Genomic DNA, 13,479 nt, shown 5'->3' with positions numbered 1-13,479 from the left:
AACACCGTTAAAGTCTATGGGACACGAACATGAATAGTCAAAAGTGCTAATTTTAAAGGCTTATATGCAAGTTATTGTCATAAAAAGTGTTTGGGGACCTGGGTCCTGCCCCAGGGGACATGGATCAATGCAAAAAAAAGTTTCAAAAATCGCCATTTTTCGGGAGCAGTGATTTTAATAATGCTTAAAGTGAAACAATAAAAGTGTAGTATCCCTTTAAATTTCGTACCTGGGGGGAGTCTATAGTATGCCTGTAAAGGGGGGCATGTTTCCTGTGTTTAGAACAGTCTGACAGCAAAATGACATTTCAAAGGGAAAAAAAGTCATTTAAAACTACTCGCGGCTATTAATGCATTGGCGGTCCGACAATACACATAGAAGTTCATTGATAAAAACGGCATGGAAATTCCCCACAGGGGAACCCCGAACCAAAATTAAAAAAAAAAATGACGTGGGGGTCCCCCTAAATTCCATACCAGGCCATTCAGGTCTGGTATGGATATTAAGGGAAACCCCTCGCCAAAGTTTAAAAAAAAAACGGCGTGGGGTCTCCCTAAAAATCCATACCAGACCCTTATCCGAGTTTGCAACCTGGCAGGCCGCAGGAAAAGAGGGGGGACGAAAGAGCGCCCCCCTCCTGAACCGTACCAGGCCACATGCCCTCAACATTGGGAGGGTGCTTTGGGGTAGCCCCCAAAACACCTTGTCCCCATGTTGATGAGGATGTGGTTGTGGGGGTCTGCGGGCGGGGGGCTTATCGGAATCTGGAAGCCCCCTTTAACAAGGGGACCCCCAGATCCCGGCCCTCCCCCCTGTGTGAAATGATAAGGGGGTTGAACTTGCGAACAGCCGATGTTCGAGTCGAACATGAGTTCGACTCAAACTCAAAGCTCATCCCTAGCAGTGAAGGTCTTTCTTGAATTGAAATATTCAGAATTTGGATCTCAGAACGAGTTCTTAATAGAATTATTGGATTTCGCTCTGAAGAATAATTTCTTCCAGTTCTATTCACACTATTACCAACAGATTAGGGGCACTTCGATGGGGGCCGCATGGGCACCAGCATACGCATGCCTCTATCTTGGGCTATGGGAAGAGGAAGATGTATTCACGTCACCAACGTACTCAGAACATGTGCATACATGGCTGAAGTACATAGATGATGCATTGGTCATCAGGAAGGGCACTAAAGAGGAAGTGCATACTTTCATCGACCTTCTAAATAAGAATGATCGTAACATTTGGTTAACTTATATTGTCGTTGAGAAAGAAATACCCTTCCTGGACCTCTGACCTCCATGGAGGATGGGAAACTATGTACCAGTACTTTTCGTAAAAAAACATCGGCCAACACTCTTTTAAGAGCTGATAGTCATCATCCCCCTTGGCTCAAAAATAGGATTCCGGTTGGCCAATTTCTAGGGATTAAAAGAAATTGTACCCGAAAAAGTGATCTAAAAAAAGAAAATGCTGACCTCTATAAAAGGTTACATGAATGAGGATATTCCCATGGACAAATCCGTAAGGCCAGGGTCAAAGCAGCATGCAGAAACAGAGAAAGTCTGCTTGCTTTGAAACCAACCTCAAAAAAAGAAAAACATGCTGACCCAGGCCCAGTAAGAATGATTAACCCTTACGGTGCCCAGTGGGAATCATATGTAGTATCTTGAAAAAACACTGGGGAATATTGTTGAATGGCCCTGGAATGAAGGATATTGTAGGAATGTTGCCCAATCTAGTGGCAAAGAGGGCTAGAAATCTAGGGGACATTCTTATTCAATCAGAATTTGTAAAAGAGCCAAGCTCTAATTGGCTTTCGAATTACCCCAGGAGCAAAGGAATGTATCCATGCAGTGGGTGTCAAGTCTGCCTATTTGTGGACAAAACTACCATGTTCCACGATGCCCATGGACAGCAATCCTTTGAGATACGGGACCTCATCAACTTTTCAACAAGTAAGGTAATTTATATGCTCACCTGTGAGGTGAGTATTTATGTGAAATCAAGGTTGAGAGAGAAAGATACCCAGAAAGGTCTCAGGAAAAACCACTAGCAAAACACTTTGCCTTATACCATCAAGGTAAACCAGATGGCCTGAAGGTGAAGGGCATTTATGTACTCAAACTATCGCCGAGAAGGGGGGACATCAATCGTATCCTCCTACAGAAGGAGAAGAGGTGGCTCTACTGATTGGGGTCCCTCGCTCCTTGGGGACTCAACACAGAGTTGAATTTACAAGTCTTTTTGGAAACCTAGGGGGAACTTTGGTAACCATCGTCTTTACCCCTTTATGATCAGTACTCATGGTCCCCCCAGATGGCAAAACCTACCTACTCATGGTACTTATATCTGTGTTCACAGTAATGGTTTTGTTGTCACCTGGTTCCTATATTGTGTATTAACTAAGATGATATACATTCTTCTATTAAGTTTATTGTTGCCAATCAGTAACTAAAGGACCTGAAAAAATCTTGTCTTGTCCTTGTCTGCAGTGGCATAGAAATGTATTATTATCTGAAACATGCCACCCTTTCTTTTCTTCTGGCTTTTCCTTCCCATTTTCCTTCGTATTCTATTCTATTCTCTTTTCATGTCCCAAGTCTTGTTAACGTTTTAGTTTATGATACTGTGTTTGTATCAAGTTAATATCAAGAATGGCTGGGTTAAGTTTATTGATAGGTCAGTTTATTTATTGATAGATCAATATATACAAGAGAAGTTGCCTGTAGTAAAAACTCCATATCGCTGACGCTGCTATTTTGAGACTAAAAAACTTTGAGATATTAAAGACACCTTGAACTTGCAGCCCCATGACAGTACAAAATATCGGAATAGATAAATGAAAGGAGATTTTATGTGGACTGTTCTATTTTATGGGAACCACTTCATTTAGTAAGCGAAAGCATGAACCAGGGTTACTTTGTATACAACAATGTGGGCGGCGCTGTCGGGATGGTCCAGTAAATAAAAGGAAGCGACAGCCCCCAGCCACGCCTAGTCCAGACGAAGCTACGCTAATTGGTTAGCGAAACGCGTTGAGGTCACAGCGGTCATGTGTGCGGCCAGCCAACCGACATGCCCCGTATCAACTACATCGCGGGATAGGAGAAGCGGGCTCCCTCACCACTCGGCTTACACGCCACAGTTCACCAGCTTTACAAGCCCTGTACACTCAGTGGCTCCATTGTGACGAGAGGAGATCATCCCATTATACGTGAGCCGCTAAGCGTCTAGTCTAACCTATTAGTCCTCACTGAAAAGAAGGTGACCGTAGAAGCCACAGGCAGGCACAGGGACAGAGCGCTGCATAGACTGGAGAAGGTTGCAGATTCCCATGCCACATAGTTCATAGAAATTAATAGACATTTGGAGGACTTGGACAACAGAGAGCCGAGGAATAATATAAGGGTGAGGGACATCCCAGAGACTGTGGACCCTGACTAGATCATCCCTGCACTGCAGAGGGTATTCAACACCCTGCTAGAAAGGCAGGAGGATGCTGCCATAGAGTTTGTAAGAGCCCACCGAGCCCTTAGAGCCAGAGGTCCAGACACTGCTCCTCCAAGCAACATTATTTGCTGCCTGCAGAGCTACCCTCTTAAGGAAGACATTATGAGAAAGGCACACAGATACAACCACATTGTCTTTAATGGTGAACATTTTATGCTCTTCCAGGACCTTTCTCAAATTACTTTAAAAAAATGCAGAGCATTGCGCCCTCTCCTAGACAAACTCAGGGAGCATGACCTACAATACATGTGGCGCTTCCCGTTTGCCCTGGTAGTGACTCATGCAGGGAAGCAACATATTTTACGCTCACCCTCTGACCTACCAGAATTTTGTGACGGTCTGGTACATAGAAACAATAGATTTTCCAGAGTGGTACCAGGAATTTACACCACCACCCCCTACCAGAAGCCCCCCTACCTCGTCGTCCTCCACACCAGAGAAGCAGCAATCTAAATGGATGAAACATGGCCATGGAGGCAGCCAATACATGGGAACTCCAAACCCATGCCATACCCCTTCCAGGTCCCATGCAGAGGAGTAAAATAGCACTCTTACAACCCAGGCGTCTACCCCATCAACACCCACCATTTGCATTTGAACCCATAGCCTACAACTTTATGGAGTTATCCCTCACCATGTAAGGCTCTACCATGCTTACACCATAAGAGGACCCTGGCTCTGCAGCCTCCACCCAACTGATGGAGCTGCCGGCCTACACAACTCAAGGCCCTGACTAAACACTCAGTCTGACCCCAGACTGTAGACTCCCCACAGCACACCCTTAACGCAAAGAGGTAGTCCAGACTGAGGGAACTCACAGCCTGACACCAGCAACACTGTTTGTGCACTATACAGGCTGTTCCACAGCCCCGACCGGGGTTGCAACCTCTAAAAGACAGTGAACCCAGGAACTTTACTTGGGCATTGTTCAAAGACAGGCTCATTTGCCCCCTGCACAATAATTTGTGGACATCCAGAATTTGGGATGTGACCTACTCCACGTAGACGATTCCAGCAGGAAATGGGTGACTTTTCCACAGACTCCCGGAAATGTGTAGAATCTTCAGGACTTTTGCTCAACTTTTTTCACAGGGTTGATCCATGTTGACACAAGTTTTTCGCCTCCATTTTTAGGCTGTGTCCTTCTTTATTCCTCGTTCACTTTTTGTTTTTTAACATCGTTGTTTTTCTGACTTGATTTAAACTACGGTTATACTGAGTTTGACTGTGCCACCCCGGTGGCAGCTTACCTACGTACCCGCAAAGTGTACCTGGGCCGAGGGTCCCATGACTTACTCCAGTTATATCGGTGTCATATACCCGATAAGACCAGAACTGTGTGGACTGAAACAGAGTGAATCAGACATAAATAGGTGAAGGTAAGTTTATTAAGGTAAATGCATATACATGTGAACACACCACCAATACAGAGTGAACAACCCAAACAACCAAACAGTGATAATACACAACCAGCATATGTAGCAAAAGGGAGTACCAGAATTGTAGTCAAGCCAGGCCAGGGTCATAAACAGGAGATCAGTAGCTGGGAAGGGAAACAAACAGGCCAAGAGAGGATGGATGGATCACAGGAGGGACGGGTCAGGTACAAGGCACAGGGTTCAGGTAACAGACAGGAAACAGGATCAACAGGTTCCAGGAATCAGGTACAGGCTTCAGGTTCAGGTTTAGGAATCAGGTTTCAGGATCAGAGGAGCAGGCTGCAGGTCAGGGCTCAAGGACAATACCAGGGCAACATGAGTGTGCACTTGCCAGGTATTTATACTGCAGCTCTGCTAATTAAGGTCAGGTGACACCTGTCTGCAGAGGGGAATACCTGCTCCATACTGCCAGGATTCCTCTGCTGGTGGACATCAGTACTGCGGCCCAAAGGTGACAGAATACCAGCAGGAAAAAGCTCTTCTGACAGCTCCAAACTGCCAGGGACACCTGCTGGTGGACCTCAGTACTGCATGCCAAATGATCAATATTACCAGCGGAGGAGGCCTTTCCTGAAAGTACCCCCCCTCGAAAGAGCGACTTCCGGATGCTCCAACTAGCCGTTGCTGGGGAAAGTCCATGGTGTCGAGCCGGGCAGTGGGCACCTCAAGCTGGGCAGCAAGCAGTGGCACATCAGGCTGGGTAGCGGACAGGAACACATCAGGCTGGGCAGCGGGCAGGAACACATCAGGCTGGGCAGCGGGCAGGAACACATCAGGCTGGGCAGCAGGCAAGAACAAACCAGTCTGGGCAGCGGACAGGAATACACCAGGCTGGGCAGTGGACAGGAACACACCAGGCTGGGCAGCGGACATGAACACATTAGGCTGGGCAGCGGACAGGAACACTTCAAGCGGGGCAGCGGACAGGAACACTTCAAGCGGGACAGCGGACAGGAGCACTTCAAGCTGGGCAGCGGACAGGAGCACTTTAAGCTGGGTAGCAGGCACAAGCACTTCAGGCTGGGAAGCAGGCACGGGCACTTCAAGCTGGGCAGCAGGCACGGGCACTTCAAACTGGGCAGAAGGCACGGGTACTTCAAGCTGGGCAGAAGGCACGGGCACTTCAAGCTGGGCAGAAGGCATGGGCACTTCAAGCTGTGCAGCAGGCACATCAGGCTGGGCAGCAGGCATGGGCACTCCAAGCTGGGCAGCAGGCATGGGCACTTCAAGCTAGGCCACAGGCACTTCAAGCTGGGCAGCAGGCACATCAGGCTGGGCAGCAGGCACATCAGGCTGGGCAGCAGGCATGGGCACTTCAAGCTGGGCAGCAGGCACATCAAGCTGGGCAGCAGGCACAGGCACTTCAAGCTGGGCAGCAGGCACGGGCACTTCAAGCTGGGCAGCAGGCACATCAAGCAAGGCAGCAGGCATAGGCACTTCAAGCTGGGCAGCAGGCACATCAGGCTGGGCAGCAGGCTTGGGCACTTCAAGCTGGGCAGCAGGCATGGAAACTTCAAGCTGGGCAGCAGGCACGGGCACTTCAAGCTGGGTAGCAGGCATGGGCACTTCAAGCTGGGCAGCGGGCAGAGGCACAGGCACATCAAGCTGGGCAGCGGGCATGGGCACAGGCTGGGCAGCAAGCTCTGGGTTATCAGGCTGGGCAGCAAGCTCCCGGTCATCAGGCTGGGCAGCAAGCTCTGGGTCATCAGGCTGGAGAGCGGGCACATCAGGCTGGGAAGCGGGCACATCAGGCTGGAAAGCGGGCTCATCAGGCTGGAAAGCGGGCTCATCAGGCTGGAAAGCGGGCTCATCAGGCTGGAGAAGGGGCTCATCAAGCTGAAAGGTGGGCACATCAGGCTGAAAGGCGGGCACATCAGGCTGGGAAGCGGGCTCATCAGGCTGGAAAGCAGGCTCATTAGGCTGGAAAGCGGGCTCATCAGGCTGGAAAGTGGGCTCATCAGGCTGGAGAACGGGCTCATCAAGCTGAAAGGCAGGCACATCAGGCTGGAAGGCGGGCTCATCATACTGGAGAGCGGACACATCAGGCTGGAGAGCGGGCTCATCAAGCTGGAAAGTAGGCACTGGCACCTCCAGCTGGAACACTGGCCCCTCCGGCTGGAACACTGGCCCCTCTGGCTGGAACACTGGCCCCTCTGGCTGGAAAGCGGACTTCAGGACATCGGACTGGATAACAGGCACTGGGACGTCAGACTGGGTAGCAAGCACTGGGAGTTCGGACTGGGTAGCAATCACTGGGAGGTCGGACTGGGTTACTGGCAGGATCGTCTTGGTTGGAAAAAACTTTTGTTTTTTCTTTGGCTTAGCCACTGAAGCTCTGTAGGTGAGGGGTACAGCAGACTGCAAAGGAGGTTTGGGATATGACAGAGAAGAGGCAACAGTAGCTGGGGGAAGTTCCTGTGGGTTTGTAGGCAGCTGAGAAGAGGCAGGTGGGTTGAATGCAGGATAGGTACAGGGAGCAGAGACCGGATATGAGTATTTGGTTGGGAGCAGCGTATACTGAGCTGCAACTGAGGTTGACATGGTTGATGGGGTAACATACATTTGGGTAGGCTGGTGTTTGTCTGGAGCTGATTGCATCATGTCAGACCATGCTGAAAGTATAGGTTGTACAAACTGTGCAATCAAACCGTGTTAAATCTCCCTAACAAAAGACTGAGCAGACACAATGCACTCAGCGATCACCTGTGGGGAACAGGCTGAGTAGTGCTCAAAAAAATCGGCAGGATCATCTTCAAAAAGCCACACTAGGGATACAACTTGATTCATATCAAAAGGAGGAGTGAAATCATCACGGCCCTCTGGAATACAGGGCAGGGCCAGCTCAGTACAGATCTTGATCAAAGGCTGCATCTACCCAAACAATATATAACCCTGATCAACCAGGGAGTGAGCCAAACGTATAGTTGCAAACAACTGGTCACTAGACCATCCTTTCAGAGCCTGGCGGCAATAATCACCACTTTCAGATGCCAGCAGAGAAAAATAGATAACCTAATCGGCATTTATGTTTGCAACCAAACTGAGTCAAAATTGTTCCCCTGTGCAGCCACTTCCATTCAGGGATGGCCCTAGTATTCTGTCATATACCAGATAAGACCATAACTGTGTGGACTGCAACAGAGTGAACCAGACATAAATAGGTGAAGGTAAGTTTATTACGGTAAATGCATATACATGTGAACACACCACCAATACAGAGTGAACAACCCAAACAACCAGTGATAATACACAACCAGCATATGTAGCAAAAGGGAGTACCAGAATCGTAGTCAAGCCAGGCCAGGGTCATAAACAGGAGATCAGTAGCTGGGAAGGGAAACAAGCAGGACAAGAGAGGATGGATGGATCACAGGAGGGACAGGTCAGGTACAAGGCTCAGGGTCCAGGGTTCAGGTAACAGACAGGAAACAGGATCAACAGGTTCCAGGAATCAGGAATTAGGCTTCAGGTTCAGGTTCAGGAATCAGGTTTCAGGATCAGAGGAGCAGGCTGCAGGTCAGGGCTCAAGGACAATACCAGGGCAACATGAGTGTGCACTTGCTGGGTATTTATACTGCAGCTCTGCTAATTAGTGTCAGGTGACACCTGTCTGCAGAGGGGAATACCTGCTCCATACTGCCAGGATTCCTCCGCTGGTGGACGCAGTACTGCGGCCCAAAGGTGACAGAATACCAGCAGGAAAAACCTCTTCTGGCAGCTCCAAACTGCCAGGAGACACCTGCTGGTGGACCTCAGTACTGCACGCCAAATGATCGATATTACCAGCGGAGGAGACCTTTCCTGACAATCGGATTCATTTTCTATCTCTGAATCCTCATTTCTCCGATCTTGTTTCTCCTTTCCTATTCTTTCTCTACCTCTGTTCTTCCTGCGATAACTCTCCCTGATTCACTGTGAAATGAAATTACCACCAGATAATTGAGATCTATCTTGCAGAGTTCATAAAAAGCACCTTCTCTCCTAGGTCTTAGTGATGGCTTACTCATTGCTCGCGAAGACACCCTTGGTGATCTTACATAATACCAGGGGATTGAATATCCCGGAGAAGCACGTATCTCTCCTCAGGGAACTGAAAAAAGGTAGGCCACACTTTGTTTTCTTGCAGGAAACCCACTTCAGGACAAACCAAGTCCCTAAACTTACAAAAGCATACTTTACTGCAGCTTACCATGCGACCAATGACATTGCAAAGACTAAAGGGGTGTCGATCTTAATGAGCAAGGAGGCCCCCTTTACCCTCAGACAGGCTAGTGGACCCGGAGGAATGTTATGTGTTCTCTAAAGGAACTTATAGAGACAGGACAATTAGGTAGGCAAATGTTTACTTTCCCAACTCGGCCCAAGTAACCTTTTGCCAAAAATTCATACAGGAACTCATAGGCTTCACATCGAGCCTCTTGATAATGGGGGGAGACTTCAATATCCCATTAAACCCTACAGTTGACCCCTCCACCGGAAAATCCTGCATCATATACAGAGCTTATAAAAGACTCAAACACCTCTTGAACACCCTACAGCTGGTAGACACCTGGCAGTTCCTCCACCCGGAGTCTCGAGACTTCACATTCCACTCAATCCCACATGACCGATATTCATGTATCGATTACCTGTACATCTACCAAAGAGACCTGCAGATGGTGACAGAGGCCCGCATAGGCATCCAATCACTCTCTGACCATGCACCCATATCACTGGTTGCGGATATCTGCACACCTGTGACCAGTTCAAACACATGGAGACTGAACACCTCCTTGCTGACAGACACTGAATTACTCCCTCGCATTCGGACAGCAATCTCCGACTTCTTCAAAACCAATAATACCCCTGACATGGATCCTATCATGATATGGAAGGCTCATAAATCCACTATAAGGGGGGAATTAATTAAAATGGGCACCCAACGAAAAAAGACGCAAGAGCAGGAAATTAAAAAACTGACTGACAAAATACGCCAGTTAGAAGCCACCCACAAACAATCTCTAGCTACACAGTCTGCCAAGGAACTGTTAGACACCAGAAAAGCATTGCAACAAATATTTGAGACCAAAACTAAAAGGTTGCTATCTTAAAAAAAGTGTATTATGAGTCAGGAGACAAGGCGGGCAGACTGCTGGCCAGAGCACTAAAAGAGGCCAACTCCACCAACAGCATTTCAGGCATCAGGTCACAGGACGGGACACTAGCAGTAACTTCAGAAGCCATAGCTGCTCATTTCCACCAATTTTATTCAAAACTCTATAACTTGCCACACCAACATAAGCCTCCCACAGTACCAGAAGACAGAATGCAGGCGATACAGGATTACTTAAATATACTTGCCTTCTCCCTTCCTTTATCGGCCCAGAACAGGTCGGTTTTATGCTGGGCAGAGAGGCAAAAGAAAATATCATCAAAGCCTTGCCTCTGACACATGAAGCACATACCCGGGGCCTTGAGGGCCTTCTCCTGTCCACAGATGCGGAGAAGGCCTTTGACAGGGTCTCTTGGGACTACATGTAGCTGGCCAGCTAAGACCTGTCCTAGGTTGCTAATGTGACTTACATGCATATACAGCTAGACCTGCTAATAACCTTAATATAGTTTATATGCTCACATGTGAGAGATAAAAGCAGAGTTATTTACTGTGACTTTATATACGGATGTCATATACCAGTTGTATATTGTGTTCACAGAAACAAAACGAGAAAAATGTGCCTTTTAAGATTCATTATATGACAGTAAAGGTAAGCTCAATGACACAGCAGAATTGAAACCAGAAAGCATAGTTAAGCCTTTGTGACTCATCGGGAGTTTTGGTCAATCACAGCCAATCTCACACTGAGCAAGAGTCTTTGGCCAATCACAGCCAGCCTTACACCCATTATTTTTGTCTGGAAATTCCCCAGCACACTGATAGAACTCCTTATACCAGAGAGAGTGGAGTTAAACAGTTACAGATTCAGTCAGAGTTCAGTTTTATGGAAGCAAGTGGCCAAAATAGGTATTTAATACAGTTATATATGTTACTATTGTTAAATAATGTGATTAGAACTGTGTACTGAACTAGTTATGTGTTCACTTATAGTACGTTCAAATATCATAGCAAACGTTCAAACGTCATAGCAAACGTTCAAATAAGCGTGCAAACTGCAATATCAAACAAGTAAAACTATTTCTTACTCAGATATACCTCTCAGAGAGATCATAAAGTGTCTAAGGTACTTTAAAGTGAAAGTACAGATACTGAAGAGAGAAATACATCTACCATTTTATGTAGAATGACAAGATCGAACAGATGAACCGCCATTTTGTTATACTTTATTCAACACATGTTTGTACATGCACTGTCTGCTGCGAAATTTTCAGTGTTATATATGAAGAAAAGCTGAAGTTAATAAAGAAGATATCTTAGAGGTTTGCTGTGCTCTTTAAACCTACTGCTTCCGTAGAACAGTGCTAGAGGAATTATAGAGTAAGAGATCTTGTTTGGACTAAAAGGTCAGAAATGCAAACTCTTCTAATACCACAGCGCATAAGGCACTTCATAGTGCTGCGCCTGTCACACTACATGCTGGCCACATGCCGTCATGTTGGTCTAAAACTGCACATGATGACCTGGATCGCGGCCTTCTACCAAAACCCCTCTGCTAGGTTAAAAATAAATGGTACTTTGTCAGACAAAGTCCTGATCTCCAACGGCAGTAGGCAGGGCTGTCCCTTGTCGCCGCTATTGTTCATCCTGTCACTAGAGCCATTCAACAGACGGATCAATAAAGACAAATCTATCACAGGTTTTGAGATAGCTGACAGAGAATACAAGACAGCAGCATATGCTGACGACCTTTTGTTCTTCCTAACTAAACCACACACCACAAGCCCCAACTTAATCAAGGAATTCACACTACAGATATATTTCAAACCTTAAAATTAATTACACTAAATCTGAGACAATGAATGTCACTATGACAGAGGACACACTTACTAGAATGAAGGAGAACTGTCCATTTTGTTGAGTCACAACTGCTCTCAAATATCTTGGAGTTAAACTAACCCCGAGACTGACGACTACAACCAAAATTTCCCACAACTGCTACACACCATCACTAAAGACTTACTGAACTGGCATTCCAAATATTTCTTGTGGTTCGGAAGAGCCGCTATCCTCCCCCGACTACTGTACCTACTAAGATCGCTCCCTATCAGACTCCCGCAGAACTTTTTCAAACAGCTACAATCCCTGCTATTACGATACCTCTGGGGTCACAAACAACCCAGAATCAAATTTACACTTCTGACTAGGCCCAAGGAACATGGAGGAATGGTCCAAAGACTGGGTTATCTTAGAAGAATCCCTAAACCACATCCCCTTGAAATTCACCCCATGGATACCTTGGAAGTGCCAACACCAATCAGTAAAAAGACACTCACTGACCAGAACTACTATGAGTGTGTTCCAGACGGTAACCATAAAGTTTGACTTAACCTCATCACTTAGCCCGCTAACTCCACTGCAAAACAATCCAGAATTCGTTCCAGGGATAGACAACAGAGCCTTTCATTCAAGACCCCAAGAAGCAGCTCACCACTGGGGACTGTTTCCATAACAATAGAATTAAAGACTACTCCATGCTGAAAGACGATACCGAGCTTCCCCATCTACCTCTCTGGTCCTATTTCCAAATTTGTAGCTTCATCACAGATAAGACGAGACAATCCTTCTTTCACAGACCACTGACTGACTTAGAAGTTGCTTGTCATAAGGGTGACGACTTTATCAAGGCGACGTCAGTCATACGCCTGGCTACAATATTCTAAAGCAGCACCTGAGGACAGGTTCCAGAGAAAAAGGTCAAGAGCTCTGCAAGTGGAAATCGCAGACAACCAGTGGACAACAGCTTGTATGCTCTCGCACAAATGCTCCATTAGCACCAAAATGCAGGAGACAGCCTACAAGCTCTTAATCCATTGGTACGCCACCCCTTACAAACTTAAAAAATGGTTCCCTGACGCATCAGACAAGTGCTGGAGATGTGGAGGGGAGACTGGTACTCTCCTACACATATGGTGGCAATGCCCAGCCTTTGATGCCTTCTGGAACACAGTAAGAGGGACCATATGACAAATAACGGAGACTAGACTCACACTAGACGCAGCCTGCTGCTTGCTTCATATTTCCAACTTTCCGTATAGAAGATATAAAAAATCCTTAACAAAACATTTACTGAACACCGCTAAGGCTTTGATACCACTACGTTGGAAAAGTACACATGCACCATCAATACAAGACTGGCTTCAGAAAGTCTCAGAGATTTGTCAGATGTAAAACTCTAGCAAACCTCTGATACTATAAAAAGATACCATACAACATGGTCCCCTTGGCTCTACTTTAAGGTCTCAACCGATTATGATCACCTAATGGACGTGTAACGCCCAAATGGGCAACTATGCTCCCTGCTCTATTCTAGGCTCACACCCACAAATCACAACAGGCAGGGAGAGAACCCTACCAACTCACAGGAAATCCTTTCTA

This window comes from Aquarana catesbeiana, linkage group LG12, assembly GCF_042186555.1.
Source record: "Aquarana catesbeiana isolate 2022-GZ linkage group LG12, ASM4218655v1, whole genome shotgun sequence".
NCBI lineage: Eukaryota > Metazoa > Chordata > Amphibia > Anura > Ranidae > Aquarana > Aquarana catesbeiana.
Note: the sequence above shows the minus strand (reverse complement) of the source record.